This window comes from Mya arenaria, chromosome 7, assembly GCF_026914265.1.
Source record: "Mya arenaria isolate MELC-2E11 chromosome 7, ASM2691426v1".
Lineage (NCBI taxonomy): Eukaryota > Metazoa > Mollusca > Bivalvia > Myida > Myidae > Mya > Mya arenaria.
The window spans coordinates 52,532,289-52,551,349 of NC_069128.1; positions in this window are offsets into that span (position 1 = coordinate 52,532,289).

Consider the following 19,061-nt stretch of genomic DNA (forward strand, 5'->3'; position numbering starts at 1 on the left):
AGGTGAAAACATAGAGCGTTTGATTAATTGATAAATGTCTTTAATCTTAAATAAATGGCAAATGAGGGCATATTTTGTTTAAGCGGAATTAAGCTGCCCAAATGGCGCAATAAAATGGTATGATACGAATTATCTTCAAATACGTGATATTATAAATGATAATAAAACAGCATCCGGATTAAGTTTGCAAATCCGGAATTTTTGCAAACTTATTTTTTTTATTTTTCACCCTATGTTTTTTATTTTTGTATTTTTAAAATGTGTTAGGTAATACTAATAAGAGATACTTTTTGTTTCCTGAAATTTAATTTAGAAATATGTTTTTTTGGCATTTAAAGTCAACTTTTCCAATGGGAGTCCCATTGGAAAATGGCCTTCCCACTGGAAAAATGGTTTTTCCAATTGGAAAATCAGCCCAACATTTTTTGTTGGAAAATTCTCCCACATTTTCAAAAAAGGAATTAGTGATTAATAACAATCATTATCATTAATGGTTATAATGTTATCTAGAAAAAGTGCGTTTATAGTACTTTTTATCATTTTTTGTAAAAAAAAATCCCGTCGACCATTTTTTCCAATTGGATATTTCCCACAATTCAATATGGGAAAAGTCAGGAAAGTGGAAAACTCCAATTGGAACATTGTCCCATTGGAATCTTCCAATTGGTAACATTGGCAATGGGCTTAATCCAATTGGAGGTTCTGGCAATAAATTTTAATGGGAAAATATTTCAACTTTCCTAAACCTCTTAAAAGAACACCTATTTATTTATTTAGGAATATATTTGAAGTTTTGTTTTATTGTTTACCTGTGTCCTGACATTGTATCCATCCAATTCCAAGCTAATACTTCTGTGCTGATATCTTAGCGATAAGATTTAAGCATCTTTTAATGAATTTGAATGCAATAAATCATATCAAAAATTACCTGAAGTATTCTTACTCAACCAGTGACACAAATTCCATTTTTTAAATATCTTTACACTAGTTTCATCTCCTCAGACGCCATTTTTAATCGATTAAGTTGTGGTTACAAACGACTAAGAACTTATTCATTTTTTCAAAGCTATACTCACTTTTACGCTTGAAAATGTTATTTCGGTTGTCAGTACCTTTACACAGAAAATGTACCATTTTCTTGATTTTTAATGAAGATGTAATTAATTGATGGAAATCCATATGAAATGTTTTACCTAAGATAATAGTTTATTTCATACACACTGTTCTGCAGGGGAGCAGGACCTTTCAACCCCAAGAGGCTTTTTAACCCTTCTAAAAAAGAACACTTTTCAGTTTTCAACCCTTAGACTTTTAAACCCCTATTTCAAAGACTTTTCAACCCCTACCTGTTTGGACTTTTTAACTCCTATAACAAAGACTTTTCAACCTCTAGTTGAATTTTTTTAATAACCATATTAAAGACTTTTTAACTCCTAAACCAAAGACTTTCCAACCCCTATTATTTGGTTTTGAGCTGGTCCAAGCTAAACACCATTAAAAATGCTGCAAGGCATTTTAGAATGTTAACAAGCATCATGTGCCAATACCTTCCTCAAACAGTAATACTAGTATATGTTTTAGAAAAAAATATCGAACTGTACAAACATGTAAGGCTGGTGAATTTTGCATTACAAAATAAACGCTATTGGTAATTAATGCCATGTTGTCACTTTACTACATACCCGGTAGTAGTATATAAGCCAGTCATCCTACAAGATAGCAGTGAAGCAAAAATACACATATGATGATTACTTGTAAATCATCTTGTATATGTGGAAAAAATGAACTTGTTATCTAGCTGATTGTAAAAACACTTTGTCATTCTTAAAGGGACTCGTACCTCATTGGCACCAAATAATCATTTTCCAGGTAATGTGTCTGAAATAATTAGTTAACTCTTTGATACTGAAATTGCAGAACAAAATACAATGAAAGTATGAAAATAAAGTCTTGTTTTAATCAGGGGTGAACCTACGCTTTTTACGTCATGGACAAATAAATAGCATAACCACTCAGCAAAAGGGACTCATACATAATTTATGGATATTTTGATCATGCATACCTTGGAAGCAACACCTTTTATTTCGTATTTAAAACAAATTTGCTAAAGAACCACATTTTACAAACTACGAGCTATAACTTATACAATAAACTCATACCTGGTTGAGCATTTTTGATGTAGAAATGAGGCACCCAAAATGCCAACAAGTACATATGCATGCATAAATATTGAAGCAATGGTTAACATCGTCGCTTAAGTATATCCCTCACGCATCAAAATTAATTTTGCAATTGCACTAGTGGCCAGAAGGAGGGTGGGGGGGGTGACCCCCCCCCCAACCACAACGTACCGATGTCGTCCAAGTAAACTTTTCGTTTCGAGGCAGGGGATACAGGGTAATCCAGAGGAACTGGAAAAAAGGTTGTGAAATTGCGTAAATTTGTTTATTTTTTTGTTTAGTGACACTGTTATTCAAAATCAATACATACACATATATAACAAACATCAATTGTGACTGATAAACCTTTAACTACATACTAAATAATGCATTTATTGAAAATATTTATTACTGATAACAAGATTGTAACCGTGTTTTTAATAGCAGAAAGCGTAAAAAATATTAAATGATTGGTAAATGCTAAAAGATTTATTGTGGTCTACTATAGTCTCATAAGGTAGAAATACCGTGTGTAATGCTCATTTCTTTCAAATTTAACTCGATATCCTTCATAAGAACCATTGTTTTCGACATTTATTCATTCTTTTAGGAATATTGAAACAACATTATTATTGTGGTAAACCTTATCTGGCAGTACTTAAGAGTGCATCTTTGACTTTATTACTCGAGTGAATGCACCTTCAAACCGGTTTAACACAAACATGTCACAGTAATCAATACCATCTGTGTTAAGATGTCGGGAATGTGTTAGACGAATGATTTTGTTTTATGGAGCTTTGAAGAGCGATGAATGGCACTAAAGTGGTGCCAAATGGATATCTCAAACACCCATTGGTAAGTCATTTATTTTTTCATTTAATTTTTTGTCTTGATTTTTGAATATCTAAACAGTCAATAAGTAGGACATCTCGTAAAGAACGTTCACTTGAAACAGTTCTCTTCTTATCCACACTTCGACAGGGAGTGGGGCTACTCTGCCTAAATAGCCGTCAACGAGTATTTTAAGAAATATCAAAATAATAAAAAATGGTGTCCCAGTGGTTGCACCAGTCAATTGTAACCATGCCCCCCCCCATAGTCCACCTAAATGACCATCAATGGGTCTTTTGACGATTTTAAGACTATGGCAGTTACAGGGATACACATGAAATGTCAAAAAGAAAAAAAAAAAGTATCCCTAATCGCTCATTATTGTAGCTACCCCCCCCCCCCGCCCCCCCAGTCTAAAATTATAGACGTGTAATACATTCTTCCAATCCTTACTGGTTGACAGTACATTTCCTAACAGGGCACAAATCCTGAACACCGGCTAAAACACACGTTTGTTTACCGTGATCGATTATTCGATGATCTAGATCAATACAGAGGCTTGCCTTGGTCACACTTGCGAAGTTTCATCTTGTTTTGTTAAGCATTTTTCTAAAAAATGCCATTTATTTAATATAGCATACTTTTTAATTATAATTGTATGACCATGTATTTTCGCTTTTCAAGTGTTCGGTATTTGTGCCCTCCATAGCGTATTTTGAAGGGTGATTTACTATCCATAAAATTGAACGATTTTCGACATAATATTGACGAGATCGTGAATCTGTACTTTGACAGCTGATTTCACATGAACCAAAGATGTTTCATACGAAAGTTTAACTTACTACAACATAAACTCTCCAAGATAATTGTAAAAAACATCAGAAAGTGTTCGGATTTGTGACCTTAGCCAGTAACGTCTAAACGGGTTTGTGCAAAAACCGGGGGTGTTTTGAAAAATATTGAAATTGTTTTAAGTGAAGTATTTTATGGTTAAAATTGATCATAAAGGTTTATATTCATACTTTACCATGTAAGTGAAAAGTTATTTTGCATTAAAACATTTTATTTACCTTTCCAATAAAACAAAAGTTGACTGACACAGACAACAATTATGCCAAGCGGAACAACTCGACCCAATCGTAATAACTCGGCCACCACTGACAAGCTTCTAGATAGACCTCGTAAATAAAATCGTAACAACTCAGCCATGGCCGAAATGTTCCAATTGTTTAAAAATTGTGCCCTGAAGCCTTGCAGGTGCCCTTCATGTATATATCGCTATGTTTTGACAGCAAGAAATGAAAAATAAACGTCAAACTCATAATTATTCATAGGATATGACATTTTTATGTATGGAACTGATATAAAATTACATAATCTGGTAATATTTCTTGTTTTATGATATTTTTTGAGATGTTAAATGCTTTAACCCAGAATCCCGATCGGAATAACTACCCACTTTTGATACTAAACAATTTGTATGTGAAGGATTTGCCATATCAAAAAAGATACAAAAATCCGTAAACGTACAATTCTTTGGTCTACTAAGATTTAGCTTGTGAATGTCATTTTACAGCGAAATCAACAAGTTAAAAAAATACTCATGACCTGTTCCTTATCAATATGAAATATCTTTAAACTTTTAGGAACATTATGCAAAAAAAAAAACAGTATGTTTTACCTTCGGTATAAGAAAATAAATATTTTCTAATAAAACTACTGTTGAAAAATGTAAGCTAATGAAATGGAAAATAAAAAGATGCTTCCAAACATGCCATATTTTCTTGAGACCATTCAGGGGGATTAATATTCAAAAGTCTGAAAATTCAGGGGGATTTTGGTAGTATTCAGGGTTTTTTTTAGCAGGTCTAATTCGACAAAATTTCAAAGTATTTTAAGACGCAAGTACAAAAAAACAAATTGCCATAATTTTGAAAGACTCCCGAGGGGATTATGTCCAAAATTTAAGGGGATTTGGGTCACATACCAGAGAATTTTCATCATCGCCATGTAGCATTACGGGCATGACACACGTGCCAATTTACCTTGTCTACCCCTTTTTCCAGCACTTCATCTATATTTTAATGAGACACAGCCATATTGCATAATAAAAGCACTCACTTGAAAAATAGAATACTTCACAGAAAAATATGTTTCAGAGACAATTTAATGGGCTTACCTTCCTCTAAAATTGGATACAAAATCTGCTCATTATGATCATAAATGATGACTTTCAGACTAATAGAGAGAATGGAATGATTTATCAATATTTTTCATTTCAATTCCCAAATAGTCAGATTTGTTTGCTTCTGATAAAAAGCAAATGCATAATTTATTGTTTAAGTTCATAAACATATCATCTTTTGGCATTCATCAAAAAATAAAAAAAAAACATCACCACCATAATATTAAAATAAATAAAAGTCATTTCATCCGAATTGTCTACTTTCAGTTTCTCTTCTGGAAGTTCTGTTATTTTCCGATATTTGAGATGAAGGTCATGTCATGTATGTAAACATATTAGTGGGTCATAACAAAGAACAGCATTGTCTATTAGTTATTTTAATCCTTTTCTTTACCAAATAATGTACTGTCACCTTTTAATCATAAATCATTTTGATGACAATGACACATGTTTAAACACTTTAATTTGTTACATCCTCTCTGATTGGATAAAACCTATAGTTTTAACCAATGAAAATCGTCCTTTTATCTGACCAGTCTAATTGACATTTCTTATGCAAATTCTGACAGTTTCAATCAAAACAATGCATGAAATGTGCCCTGCTGACTTATTAAGTGTCACCCAATTGGTGTTGTTAAAACACACCATCAGTTGATAATCCAATTAAGACAAGAAGGGCATTATAACTGTAAACAGGCATATATAATTAAACCCTGTGATAATTTTGCGTAATTTTAAACACACTTTTTTTAATTCCGGGGGATTTTCATCCCCCTCCGGGGGATTTTCATCCGGGAGACCGGGGGATGGGTCGAAATTCCGGGGGATTTCCCCCCTCCGGGGGATATGGCATGTATGTCAGCTTCTGGGTTGCTTTGAAGTTGAACTGCTCACATGAACCCACAAAAAATGTGTAGGTATGTGCTTAAAAATAAAGGATAAAACATTAAAATGAAGCATTTCAAGTGGAGGTTTTCATTAGGGTAGTGCTACCTTAAACACACACTTTACAATTATTTTTTTCTCTTTTTTAATCTATTTTCTTTAACCAATGGACTATACAAACAGTAGGGTCAGTCCCAGTATACAGGACAATTATTCAATAAAATGTTTATCCTTTTGATATCATAATTGGTAAAAAAATATCAAAATGTTAAGAAAAAATAACAGAGACCGGGTTCAAACTGTGGTCGCCAAAATTGCAGTCCAGTGTTGTATCCACTGCTATGAAAGTTTACATTTGTTTATTTGATTTAATCTATACCTAGCTTGGTAACATTAAGTGATAACATCGACTAGCCAATCACACATAAAAATTAATTATACTAGGTATACCCACCTAGTAATCTTTTTTAATGGAAAAAAAAAATGTGAAAAATCAATTAATTGTAAACTATGTGGTACTTCAGTTAGTTAGTTTCAATGCATTGTACACATTGATACCAAATTCATGTCAGTTTTCGACAATTTTCTCTTCTTTCGGTATTTCATCATACGGTGTATAGCCCCTGAAAAAAGTTTCACTCTGTTTCATTGAGTATATTTCTTAAAAATCCTTTCTTTGTTCTAATCTGCTAAAAGGTCAAAATGTCACAGTCATGTGAACATCTTTGAGGCCTCTCAGTTATTATAACCAATGCACCAGTCAATTGTAACGGTTACTAACCACGCCCCCCCCCCCCCTGCTCCGGGGGTATGCTGGGAATAGTCGGGAAATGGGCCGTGTTTTTACTTTCTATGTGGCCACGCAGGGCCGGGTGACCGCAGTGGTTTTTTCTTTGAGCCAAATTTAGCCGAGATTGGGCCTTATATAGACTCTCTGGTGTGCAGGGGCATTTGGCCGGGGTTTTACCATCAGTTCGTTCCCGCAGGGGAGGGGATTAGACCCAGGGTTGGCTGGACCGAAAGTCAAAGTCCCCGCTATTCCCTGGACCTGGTGGCGCCAGGGTTACAATTGACTGGTGCACAACATATAAGATATTTATAAAATAAATAAAAGAACAGTTAATCAATATATTTTAATTTTAATGTGGTAAATTAACAAAGAATTAGATAGATGCTAAAATATGCAAAATCTCACAAAGATGTAAAAAAATACTAAAGAGTTCAGGTTTGCTAGTTTGTAAAAATATTTCATGGAATCATGGTAAATTGTTATATTATATGTCCAATGACAGCCCATATATTTTTTAACTACTTGAACCTTTCTTGTTATAATTCTTATTATTATTTTTTTTTAGTTGATGTGTGATGCTGATAATAAAGAGACAGCTAGAGTGACAGAGTTTGATGAATAAACTTAAATTAAAAAACAGTGAGTACAATAATCTATTTTAACATGTCTTGTGTGTAAAGTGTGATTCCGAAGCAGTAAATATATATATATATTATGTATCTTTAAGTTTTGAATCACAAATTTAGATCAAAGATCTATTATCACACAAAACTTAAAGGATATATATGAAAAGTCATGTGAATTGTGCAAGTCATATAATATAAAATTTATATTGATCAAGTCAAGCCATGCCATGTAAAAAAAACTGACATCATATCAAAGATTGTATGAATCATTCTCAGAGCTATTGAAAATATTTAATTGGTTGTAAGCGGACCATGCACGGTAATTTTGAGTAACCCCACCAGCCAATACAATATGGCTAAAAAGGCTTTGATAATATTTTTTATCTAATGTTTATCTTTCCTAAAATATTTATATTTATAAATCTATTTACCAGTATAAATCTGTATTAATTTATTTATTAATGCATTTATTTGCTCACTAATATATACAATACACTTATCGTTGTATATTGTCTAGCTAATACATGTATACAAATATGCATAATATGCATAATTATGGGGGGGGGGGTCATAATTACCTATGGTGTACTGTCTTGTTCTTACGAAGATATGATTTTGACTAAAATCCTTACTGAAAAGGCAGTGCAGACTGGCCTGTTTAAATAATTAATTAAATCTTAATGGGTTTAAATGTATTTTATTTTATTTTTAAAGATATTTTAGAGTTTAAAAGGAAGAGAGTCTGTTTTAAAGACTAAATAATTATATGGTCAGGATAAAAAATAATTATTTTTCAAAATCAAGTTCAAATAATTTTCCATTATTTGGCAAATGGAAAAAAGCTTTATGTATTATGAATGTTTTACTCATAGAAAGTAGGCCCAGTATCTTTTGCATTGCAACACTAAGAAAGTAAATATTTATTTTTTGTCTTTTACCAATTCCATCAAAGTCTGTGAGTGGCTCATGATGCTTAGGCCTGCCAATTTAATGGTTTTCGAAATCATAAATTGAGACAACTTATAACTTTTGTATAAAATCTTCAAAGCTTTCAATAACTTAACATGTCATCCACCTTATTTTCTCAATTTAAAAATAGTTTTCACTCAACAACTTACTTATTAATCAGGATAATAATTTGATAATGACTATCACTATCATTCTGTAAGATAATGTACTGGTACATAAATTTAATCCCCAATATATCAGATGAGTGTGATAGTATATGCTCTTAATAGTTGTAGCCCGGAATTATACGTAGGAAACAATAGAGTCATTGGACTGTTACAAGAATTTCAATAGCTCGAAATTCGCCTTTTATTTGTACCAGCATGGGAAAACCCTGTTTTGTTAATACATATAGCCCGGAAGTAACAAATAAAAGGTGAATTTCGAGCTATTGAAATTCATGTAACAGTCCAATGACTCTATTGTTTCCGAAGTAATGTGTGTATATTACAACGGTTTAATTTTGTTTGTACCGGAGGATAAGGTCGGAAAAACCAGAATAGCTATAATTCCAGGCTACAACTATTCCGGGCTATATGTATTAATATATATATATATATATATATATATATATATATATGCACAAAATCAATGTGGGATTTTCATTAAGTTTTGGTTAAACCATCTTTGTAACAAATTACAGTTACTTCCAAATTACATCTTATTCTACATAATACAAACTGGAGGACAGTTCTTTTTATTTGGTAATGTTAAGAGACTTGAAGACAAAAAAAATGTTTAAATTCAGAAAACCTTACACAAAGTAGAAACCTTCTATTAATGTCATTATCTTGAAAAAATGAACATGCCTTTTAGCAATTGTATCAATCTGTGAAAATCTACATTTTGCCTTCGACATGTTATACAATTTAAGGATATTTACATGGAAAATAAGTTCAATTCTAAATTGACAGTCATGTATTTCTTCCAAAAATTTTCATAGTATAAGGAACATGATTTTTTTATGAATTTAAGTGCATAACTGCAGATAATGATCATTATCTTAAATCAATTACAAGCCAATTCATAGTCATGCATATAGCCCCCTTTTCAAAATATGATAGTGATTGTCTCAAATGACCAGTCTTTCTCTGTGGGGGTGGGGGCTGTCAGTCATAAGGAAACCTTTAAAAGGCATATTCATTCAGCCAATCAGATGTCAGGTTCAGTGAAAGGGGCGATGCCAGGTCAAGTAAAAGGGGTGGAGCTAAAATAAATACTGACATTCAAAGAAGATAGATCCCCCTTTGGCCTCACAAATATGTTTCAGTCACACTAAGGGGTGTGACAGGGTCAAGCCATAATGGAGCCATAGGCAAGCAGACTTTTATTAACCCAACAACAACAACAGGTGTAATTCTTACCAACTGAGGAAAAAACTTTAGAGGTTTTATTATTGCTCATTTTTTTATACAAATTAAATATCTAACAATGACAAATATAAAATATGATAATTCAAGCATAATATTGACACCAAACATGACACATCTTGCAAATGGTCTTGAATAAAATTCCTACACTTTTTATAATGATAATACATGGGACCAATATCAAAACCATTGTCCTGTTAAATAGGACAATGGATTTGATATTGGTAATTCGCAGACAATACAATGTAATTAAGTAAAAAAATACACAGTATGCACATCTGGCTTCAAACAAAAATTGTTGCTTAGGCCAAAAAAAAGTATTCATAGTTTCCATTTAAATATCAAAAAAGGTAGGCATACGGTAACTGTTGTTTTTTTTTAGGACCATGTTTCTTTGGCAAACTGACCTATATCAGGGAATTATTAAGGTCTTTACTAAAAAAGCACATATTGATCAAAACACCAAAAACAAAAAAAGATCAGAAGGATAAAAATAGGGTCAGTTGGGCGGAAACAAAGATTTTTGAATCCTTATTTTGTCAATGATGTCATGTCAGTGATCAAAATGATAACACAATTTAAGCCCTGCATTCTGGAATTTGGGGCTAAATTCTTGATTGTGTTATAGTAGGGCCAAAAATAAAATGATTTGGTTAGGGTTACATCCTTTTTAAAAACAGAAAGAGTAAAAAGTATAAAGGATTACATTTTTAAAATACATAATATATATGCGTTTTCACTTTAAAATACATGCATTGTTACAGTCTTGTTTTCAGTAAGTAACTTTTCCTTAAATGCATTCTTTGGAAAGTAATTTAAGGTTTATTATTCAAAATATATGTTAGTCAACTTGTGTATGTATTGATTTCCAACTTTTTTATTTTTTGTTTAAACTTTATGTATTAGAATTTCTTTGCGTAAATACCTGCTTATGTGATATTGAAAGACTGCTGACTAAAGATGAGATTTCAGATATTGATATTTCCATTCCAAATTTAATGTTTTACAGCTTGAACTGCTACTAACAGTTTAAGAAAAATGCATAAAACATCAATTTTGGATGGAAGTATGAAAAGCTGCAATCTGATATTTTGTCAGCAGTCTTTTATCGCTGGTTTGCAGATATTTACGCAAAAATTCGCTTGTTCGAAGACCAATTTTTTAAAAAAAGTTGTCAAAACGTTCAATCTGTGAGGTTGCAGCTTTAATATAAGAGTAACGTAAATATTAAAAACACATGAGGCCCCTTTAATATTAACATGTCAATATCAAAAAGAAGATGAAAACTGAAAACTATGAGAAAGTGTTTTTATAATTAAAAATAAATTGCTTAAAGCAAATATCTGAAATTAATAATTGTCATGCAAAGCAGCCTGTAATGAATATGAATATTAGATTTTGGCCGTGAACACCTTTTTAAGAAGAGTGTTTTGAAGTAAGGATTATCATAATGCTGAACTTAATATTGTACTGAAGCTTTGTAGCAAATCCTTATGATTAAAGTCACTGTGTCTTCCTTATGCTGTGATAAAGATCTCCATAGTAACATTTCTAAACCTAATAAATTAAGTGAAAAAGGGTGTTTATTGGGGGTAATAAAACACATCTTGATAATGGCCAATTAGTTTTAATCTTTCAAGTGTTGGTAGGATGAGAGGGGGGTCTTAACTTTTTGAACTGCTAATATTTTCCTGGTTATTTTGTCCACCATGTCAAAATGATCTGGGTTGTTTTGTCAACCCTGTCAAAATGGGTTGGACGTGTTTTGTCCCCTTAGTCAAAAATGACATGGGATGTTTTGTCCTACATTTTTATAAAGGAGTTCAGAATAAATAACACATAAGTTTTCGTGCTTATATAAAATAAATGCAAATGACTTTCATTATAAGTTTAAAAAATACTCTTAACGCTGCATTCTCACAGATTTACCATTTTTACAACTTTTTTATTTTTGTCTTGGAAAGAGCAAATTTTTGCGTAAATATCTGCAACCCATTGATGTAAGATTGTTGATAAAAAAACAGATCTTAGATTTTCATATTTTCGAAAATGTTTTAGAGCTTAAACCCTTACTAACGGTTTAAGAAAAATGCATAAAACATCAATTTATGAACTTAAATATAAAAATCCGCGATCTAATTTTTTGTCAGCAGTCTTATTAACTGGTTTCCATGGATTGTAGCAAAAATTGGCTTGTTCCAAGACAAAAATTAAAAAGTTGTCGAGATGTTTAATCTGTGATAGTGCAGCTTTAATTATGGTAGCTTTTCAGTCATTTGTCTATATATGTCTATTTGATTCAGTAAATACTTCATATAAAGCTAGGCTTATTAGGATATGCTTATTTTTCATTGGGTTCTATTTTTAGCACATAACAGCTTCATTACAAGAATATATTAATTATTATTAAAGCTGCATGCACTCTCACAAATTTACCGTTTTTGCAACTTTTTTATTTTTTTTGTCTTGGAAAGAGCAATTTTTTGGGTTTAATAGTATCTGCAAACCAATGATAAAAGACTGCTGACATAGATCATATCGCAGATTTGCATATTTTCGTTTGAAAGCCAATGTTTTGTGGGTTAAACTATTACTAACAGTTAAAGAAAAATGCATGATTTAATTTTTTGTCAGCAGTTTTATATCACTGGTTTTCATGGATTCTTGAAAAATAAAATACTTCCTCTGTTGGCCAATTGAGAACAAAATCAAGAGGTTTTGGGTTTTGCTGTTTATACGTTCTGGAATTTTTCAAAAGCATTTATTTATAGGACTTATGAATTTTATGTACAGCATTCTGTATATTGTCAAGTGTCCTTTTTTTAAATTATATACAACATGTATAAATTTAATGTATCTCTCTCAGAGGTCATCTTTCTCATTATTGTGGGGAAACCTCAAAGGGCATCAGGAAAACCTTCATCAACCTCTGTGTGCCCAGTGGCTTGTGCAACAGTGTTTCAGAAGTATAAATACCTTTTTAATTTGTGTATATCAATTGTATAATGACTTGTTTTTATATATTAAATATATATATATATATATGATTTATTATATATATATATTTATGGTTAATCTTATGACTTCCTGATAGTATTTAAGTTGTGAAATATTAAATAATCTAATCATAAAAAATGCTTGGAAATGACAATAAAAAAAAAGATATTTGTCGAATAGGAAGTTTCACCTGTCCTGTTTATATTACAAATCATTTTAAATCAGACAGAAAATTCAATATACTTGTTGTATTTCACTGTTTATTTGTCGTCTCATTTTGTATTGTCACATCAAGCCTGTTTGAACATCCTAGAGAAGATAAGTGTATAGAAGCGGATATGATATAATAAATATGCATATAAATGTGCTTGGGATTATTTTCAGATTATCATTAAAATGGGGATAATGGATGACTGGCCACACATATGGGGCTATGGACAAGCTTCAGAGCAGGCTGCCAGGTGGTGGTGTTAGTAGTTTATACTCCGGGTCCCGGCGTGAGCACATTGAAGGGTCCCAGAGTGACAGTTCAACCACCGCACACCTATCCTGGGCAGAACCAGTACTAGGTGCCTTCACCTCTGCAAGGAACTGACAGCTTCTGTACATGCCAGGTGCAGTGGTACAGTGTGAATGGTCGTAGAAAGGATTTCATAACCAATCACAACAGAGGTGACCTGGTCCGCCCGGGAATCGAACCCGGGTTGTCCAATTCAGAGTCCAACGTTCTACCGATTGAGCTGACCGGGCGGACATATTAGCTACATTAGATGACAAGCCATCTATGCTGGACATTCTTCACAATAAAATGTGATGTCACAGGAGCTGTCTATCTCAACAGGTCACACTGTCCGTATTTGACTAAAGGAATGAATGAAGTCACTGCAGAAGTTAGATTGAGGAATGTCCATGTCACTACCCATCATTTGGAAGGAGTTGGATAAAAAAAGTGTGGCCTATGTATTGAAACAGGTCCGATTTCCAGTTACAGACAGTCTTGATTTGTCTGATTACATTTTTGACCAACATGATGGTCTAAAAGAACACTTACTGGTAACTGGTAAAATCATGGCCCAGTTGTTCCAAGAGGCAGGCGAGTGGGAAGTTACTAGACTCCATTTCTTTATGGGTTGATCTGAGGTTCCAGTTCAGTTAAAGTACTGATGGAACACCAAGTGTTTGCCATAATACAGCAACATTTGATTTGTAACTATGTATTTGTTTGAATTGTTGAAACAGTACTGTTTACTAAATAATGTGTATGTATATGAAGAATAATATTATAAATAATTTGTAAGAACCTTTTGATATTAAGTAAAATGTCGATAAGTCTAAATATGTATCTGAGAATCATTTTTGTATATCTGTAAAGATTACATTGCCTATATTCCTCAATTTATATTTTTCTTTTAGCCAGTCAATAACTTTTCTTAAATTCTATCTTCAAAATTGTCGGGACAGGGATTATAGCCCTTAATTAACCCAAATATGTAACATTCAATGCAAAATTTCTAATTGGCTGCATTTAGGCAGTTCAGATGCAGGAACAAACATCACTTGGGTCCTTAATAATAGCTTTCCATCTGACATTGAAGATCCAATAAAAGGAATTTGTCATGTGACTGTTTATTAACTCTCAATTTATTGAAAGTGAAATTACTTACATGATTTGTAAGAACTAAATTATAATGATATCAAATGATTGTTTAAATTAAATAAAATAGATGATTACATACATGAACTATTTTTATTTCTTGTTTGTCAATATGAAGAGTAATGCAATGGCTTTTGAATTTCATAAAAAAGGATGGAAAAATGTATGTTTATTGTTTAAGCAATTAATTAAGTAATAAAAGTTGTTGTTTTTTTCTTTTTTTCAAATTGTGCTATCTTATAATACAGATCGTTATTTGTTTAATTTTGGTACAAATGAAGTATATAAGGTATGTCTAATGTTACAAATAGCAAAAATTCAAATGCAAATCATGGTGATTTGACTAAATGTGAATGCTAATTGAATCAAAATAGTTAATAAATAATAATGTTCATTTGAAACAATTGAGAGTATAAGTTTGGTTTGTGTATGCCATATATTCCCGGGGGGGGGGGGGGGGAAGGGGGGGAATGAAAAAATGAAAAGTATATTACAAGGTGAGCTTTTGTGATCACAATTTGTCCGGCGTCCGTCTGTCGTCCGTCCGTCCGTCCGTAAACTTTTACTTTAAACGACATCTCCTCATAAACCGCTTAGCCAATTTCTTCCAAACTTTACAGGAATGTTCCTTGGGTGATCCCCTTTGAAAATTGTTCAAAGAATTGAATTCCATGCAGAACTCTGGTTGCCATGGCAACGGAAAGGAAAAACTTTAAAAATCTTATTTTTCAAAACCACAAGACCTAGAGTCTTAATATTTGGTATATAGCATCATCTAGTGGTCCTCTACCAAAATTGTTAAAACCATCCCCCTGGGGTCAAAAATGGCCCTGCCCCGGGGGTCACTTGTTTTACATAGACTTATATAGGGAAAACTTTAAAAATCTTCTTCTCAAAAACCACAAGGCCTAGAACCTTGAAAATTGGTATGTGTCATCATGTAGTGGTCCTCTACAAAATTTGTTCAAATTATTCTCCTGGGGTCAAAAATGGGCCCGCCCCAGGGGTCACTAGTTTCATTACATAGTGTTATATAGTAAATCTTTAAAAATCTTCTCCGAAACTGTAAAGCCCAGGGCTTAGATATTTGGTATATAGCATCATCTAATGGACCTCTACCAGATTTGTTCAAATTATTGCCACAGGGTCAAAATTGACCCCGCCTAGGGGGTCCTTGTTTTTACGTAGTGTTATATAGTAAATCTTTAAAAATATTCTTCTCCAGAACCGTAAGGCCAGGAGATTAGATATTTGGTATACAACATCATCTTGTGGACCTCTATCAAAGTTGTTCAAATTATTGCCACAGGGTCAAAATTGGCCCCGCCCTGAAAGTTATTTGTTTTTATATAGTCTTATATAATAAAACTTTAAAAATCCTCTTCTCCAAAATATAAGACCTAGAGCTTTCATATTTGGTATATAGTGTTACCTAGTGGACCTACACCAAAGGTATTCAAATTATTGTCCCGGGGTCAAATTGGCCTTGCTCAGGGGTCATTTGTTTTTACATTGTCTTGTCACTGAACATCTTTTCCTCTGAAAGTAAAGGTCAGAATGACTCCATACTTGATATGTAGCATCCTCACATGGTCCTTTCTCAACTTTGTTCAAATGGTTTTGTTTGGCCCCTTTTAGGGGTCACCAGAGCAAAAAATAGAAAAACCTTTAAACAACCTGATCTTATTAACTGCTTGATGGATCTTCAAGTCTGAAGCATCCTAGCATGGGCCTCTGTCAGGTCTTTTCAAATAATTTTGTTTGGTCCCTTTTAAGGACAGATTTTAAAATGAAAATGCCATATGTTTTCAACATACCAAGACAACGTGTCGTGTGCAAGACCCATGTCCCTACCTCTAAGGTGAAAGATACACAAGTGTTTATTCACAATGGAATGCTGAATATGAGGACATAAAGAGTGTTGGCTGTCATTTAGTATGATTGTTTTTTTTTTTGCTCAGAGGCAATTTAATATAACTTGCAATATGTATTTGACACATAAAGGCAAGATAAACTTTTTATACGCCCGAAGGGTCGTATTATGTTATGGCCTCCATTGTCTGTCCTTCTGTCTGTCCGTCTGTCCGTCCGTTAGCAATTCCGTGTCCGGGCCATAACTTGGTAACTAATAAAGCGATTTTCAAATAACTTTATACAAATCATCACTACATTAAAAGGATGTGTCGCGCGCAATTTCCAGGTCCATACCTTAAAGACTAGAATCACCATGGGGGTGCGTTAGCAATTCCGTGTCCGGGCCACAACTTTGTCACTAATAAAGTCATTTTCAAATAACTTTATACAAAGCATCATTACATTAAAAGGATGTGTCGCGCGCAATTTCCAGGTCCATACCTCAAAGACTAGAATCACCATGGGGGGGGCGTTACAACTTTGTCACTAATAAAGTCATTTTCAAATAACTTTTTACAAAGCATCATTACATTAAAAGGATGTGTCGCGCGCAATTTCCAGGTCCATACCTCAAAGACTAGAATCACCATGGGGGGCGTTACAACTTTGTCACTAATAAAGTCATTTTCAAATAACTTTATACAAAGCATCATTACATTAAAAGGATGTGTCGCGCGCAATTTCCAGGTCCATACCTCAAAGACTAGAATCACCATGGGGGGGCATTAGCAATTCTGTTTCCGGGCCATAACTTGGTAACTAATAAAGCGATTTTCAAATAACTTTATACAAATCATCACTACATTAAAAGGATGTGTCGCGCGCAATTTCCAGGTCCATACCTCAAAGACTAGAATCACCATGGGGGTGCGTTAGCAAATCCGTGTCCGGGCCACAACTTGGTCACTAATAAAGTCATTTTCAAATAACTTTATACAAAGCATCATTACATTAAAAGGATGTGTCGCGCGCAATTTCCAGGTCCATATCTCAAACACTAGAATCCCCATGTGGGGGCGTTAGCAATTCTGTGTCTGGGCCACATCTTTGTTACTAATAAAGTGATTTTCAAATAACTTTATACAAATCATCACTACATTAAAAGGATGTGTCACATGCAATTTCCAGGTCCACACCTCAAAGTCTAGAATCACCATGGGGGGGGGGACGTTAGCAATTCCATGTCCAGGCCATAACTCAAAGACTAGAATCACCAATGGGGGGTGTTAGCAATTCTGTGTCCTGGCCACATCTTTGTTACTCGTCCGTTAGCAATGGGGGGACGTTAGCAATTCCATGTCCAGGCCATAAATCAAAGACTAGAATCACCAATGGGGGGCGTTAGCAATTCTGTGTCCTGGCCACATCTTTGTTACTCGTCTGTTAGCAATTCCGTGTCCAAAAGGATGTGTCACGCGCAATTTCCAGGTCCATACCTCAAAGACTAAAATCACCATGGGGGGGCGTTAGCAATTCTGTTTCCGGGCCACATCTTTGTTACTCTTCCGTTAGCAATTCCGTGTCCGGGCCATAACTTGGTAACTAATAAAGCGATTTTCAAATAGCTTTATACAAATCATCACTACATTAAAAGGATGTGTCGCGCGCAATTTCCAGGTCCATACCTCAAAGACTAGAATCACCATGGGGGGGGGGCATTAGCAATTCTGTGTCTGGGCCACATCTTTGTTACTAATAAAGTGATTTTCAAATAACTTTATACAAATCATCACTACATTAAAAGGATGTCACATGCAATTTCCAGGTCCATACCTCAAAGTCTAGAATCACCATGGGGGGACGTTAGCAATTCCATGTCCAGGCCATAACTCAAAGACTAGAATCACCATGGGGGGGGGCGTTAGCAATTCTGTGTCCGGGCCACATCTTTGTAACTCGTCCGTTAGCAATTCCGTGTCCGGGCCATAACTTGGTAACAAATAAAGCGATTTTCAAATAACTTTATACAAATCATCACTACATTAAAAGGATGTGTTGCGCGCAATTTCCAGGTCCATACCTCAAAGACTAGAATCTCCATGGGGGGGCATTAGCAATTCTGTGTCCGGGCCACATCTTTGTTACTCGTCCGTTAGCAATTCCGTGTCCGGGCCATATCTTGGTAACTAATAAAGCGATTTTCAAATAACTTTATACAAATCATCACTACATTAAAAGGACCTCAAGCCGAATCTTCTTCGGGCGTATAATGCTCCGTTTCGCGGTGCTCTTGTTATGTACTTGTTCATAGATCAATGTCACATTGGGGGGCATTTGTCACATACTTTGACAGCTCTTGTTCAATATTCTTTGAGAAACAAGCTATATTAATAACAAAGGTTAAACTCTTTTACTCAGGTGAGCGATTTAGGGCCATCATGGCCCTCTTGTTTTATGTATTATTTATTTATCATATGCATTGACAATTGATTATAATTTCATAATATATTATTTATTCTTTTATTGTATGTATTCTAGATCATTAAATAAATATAAGTAAATATGCATTCAAATTTCTGTATTTAGTCTTAAATAATAAATGTTGATATTGTTAAGACCAAAATCCGCTGGACTTTAGACCAATATTCCCTGGAATTCAGACTAAAATCCACTGCAAAGCCTCTCAAAAGTATGGCATGCAT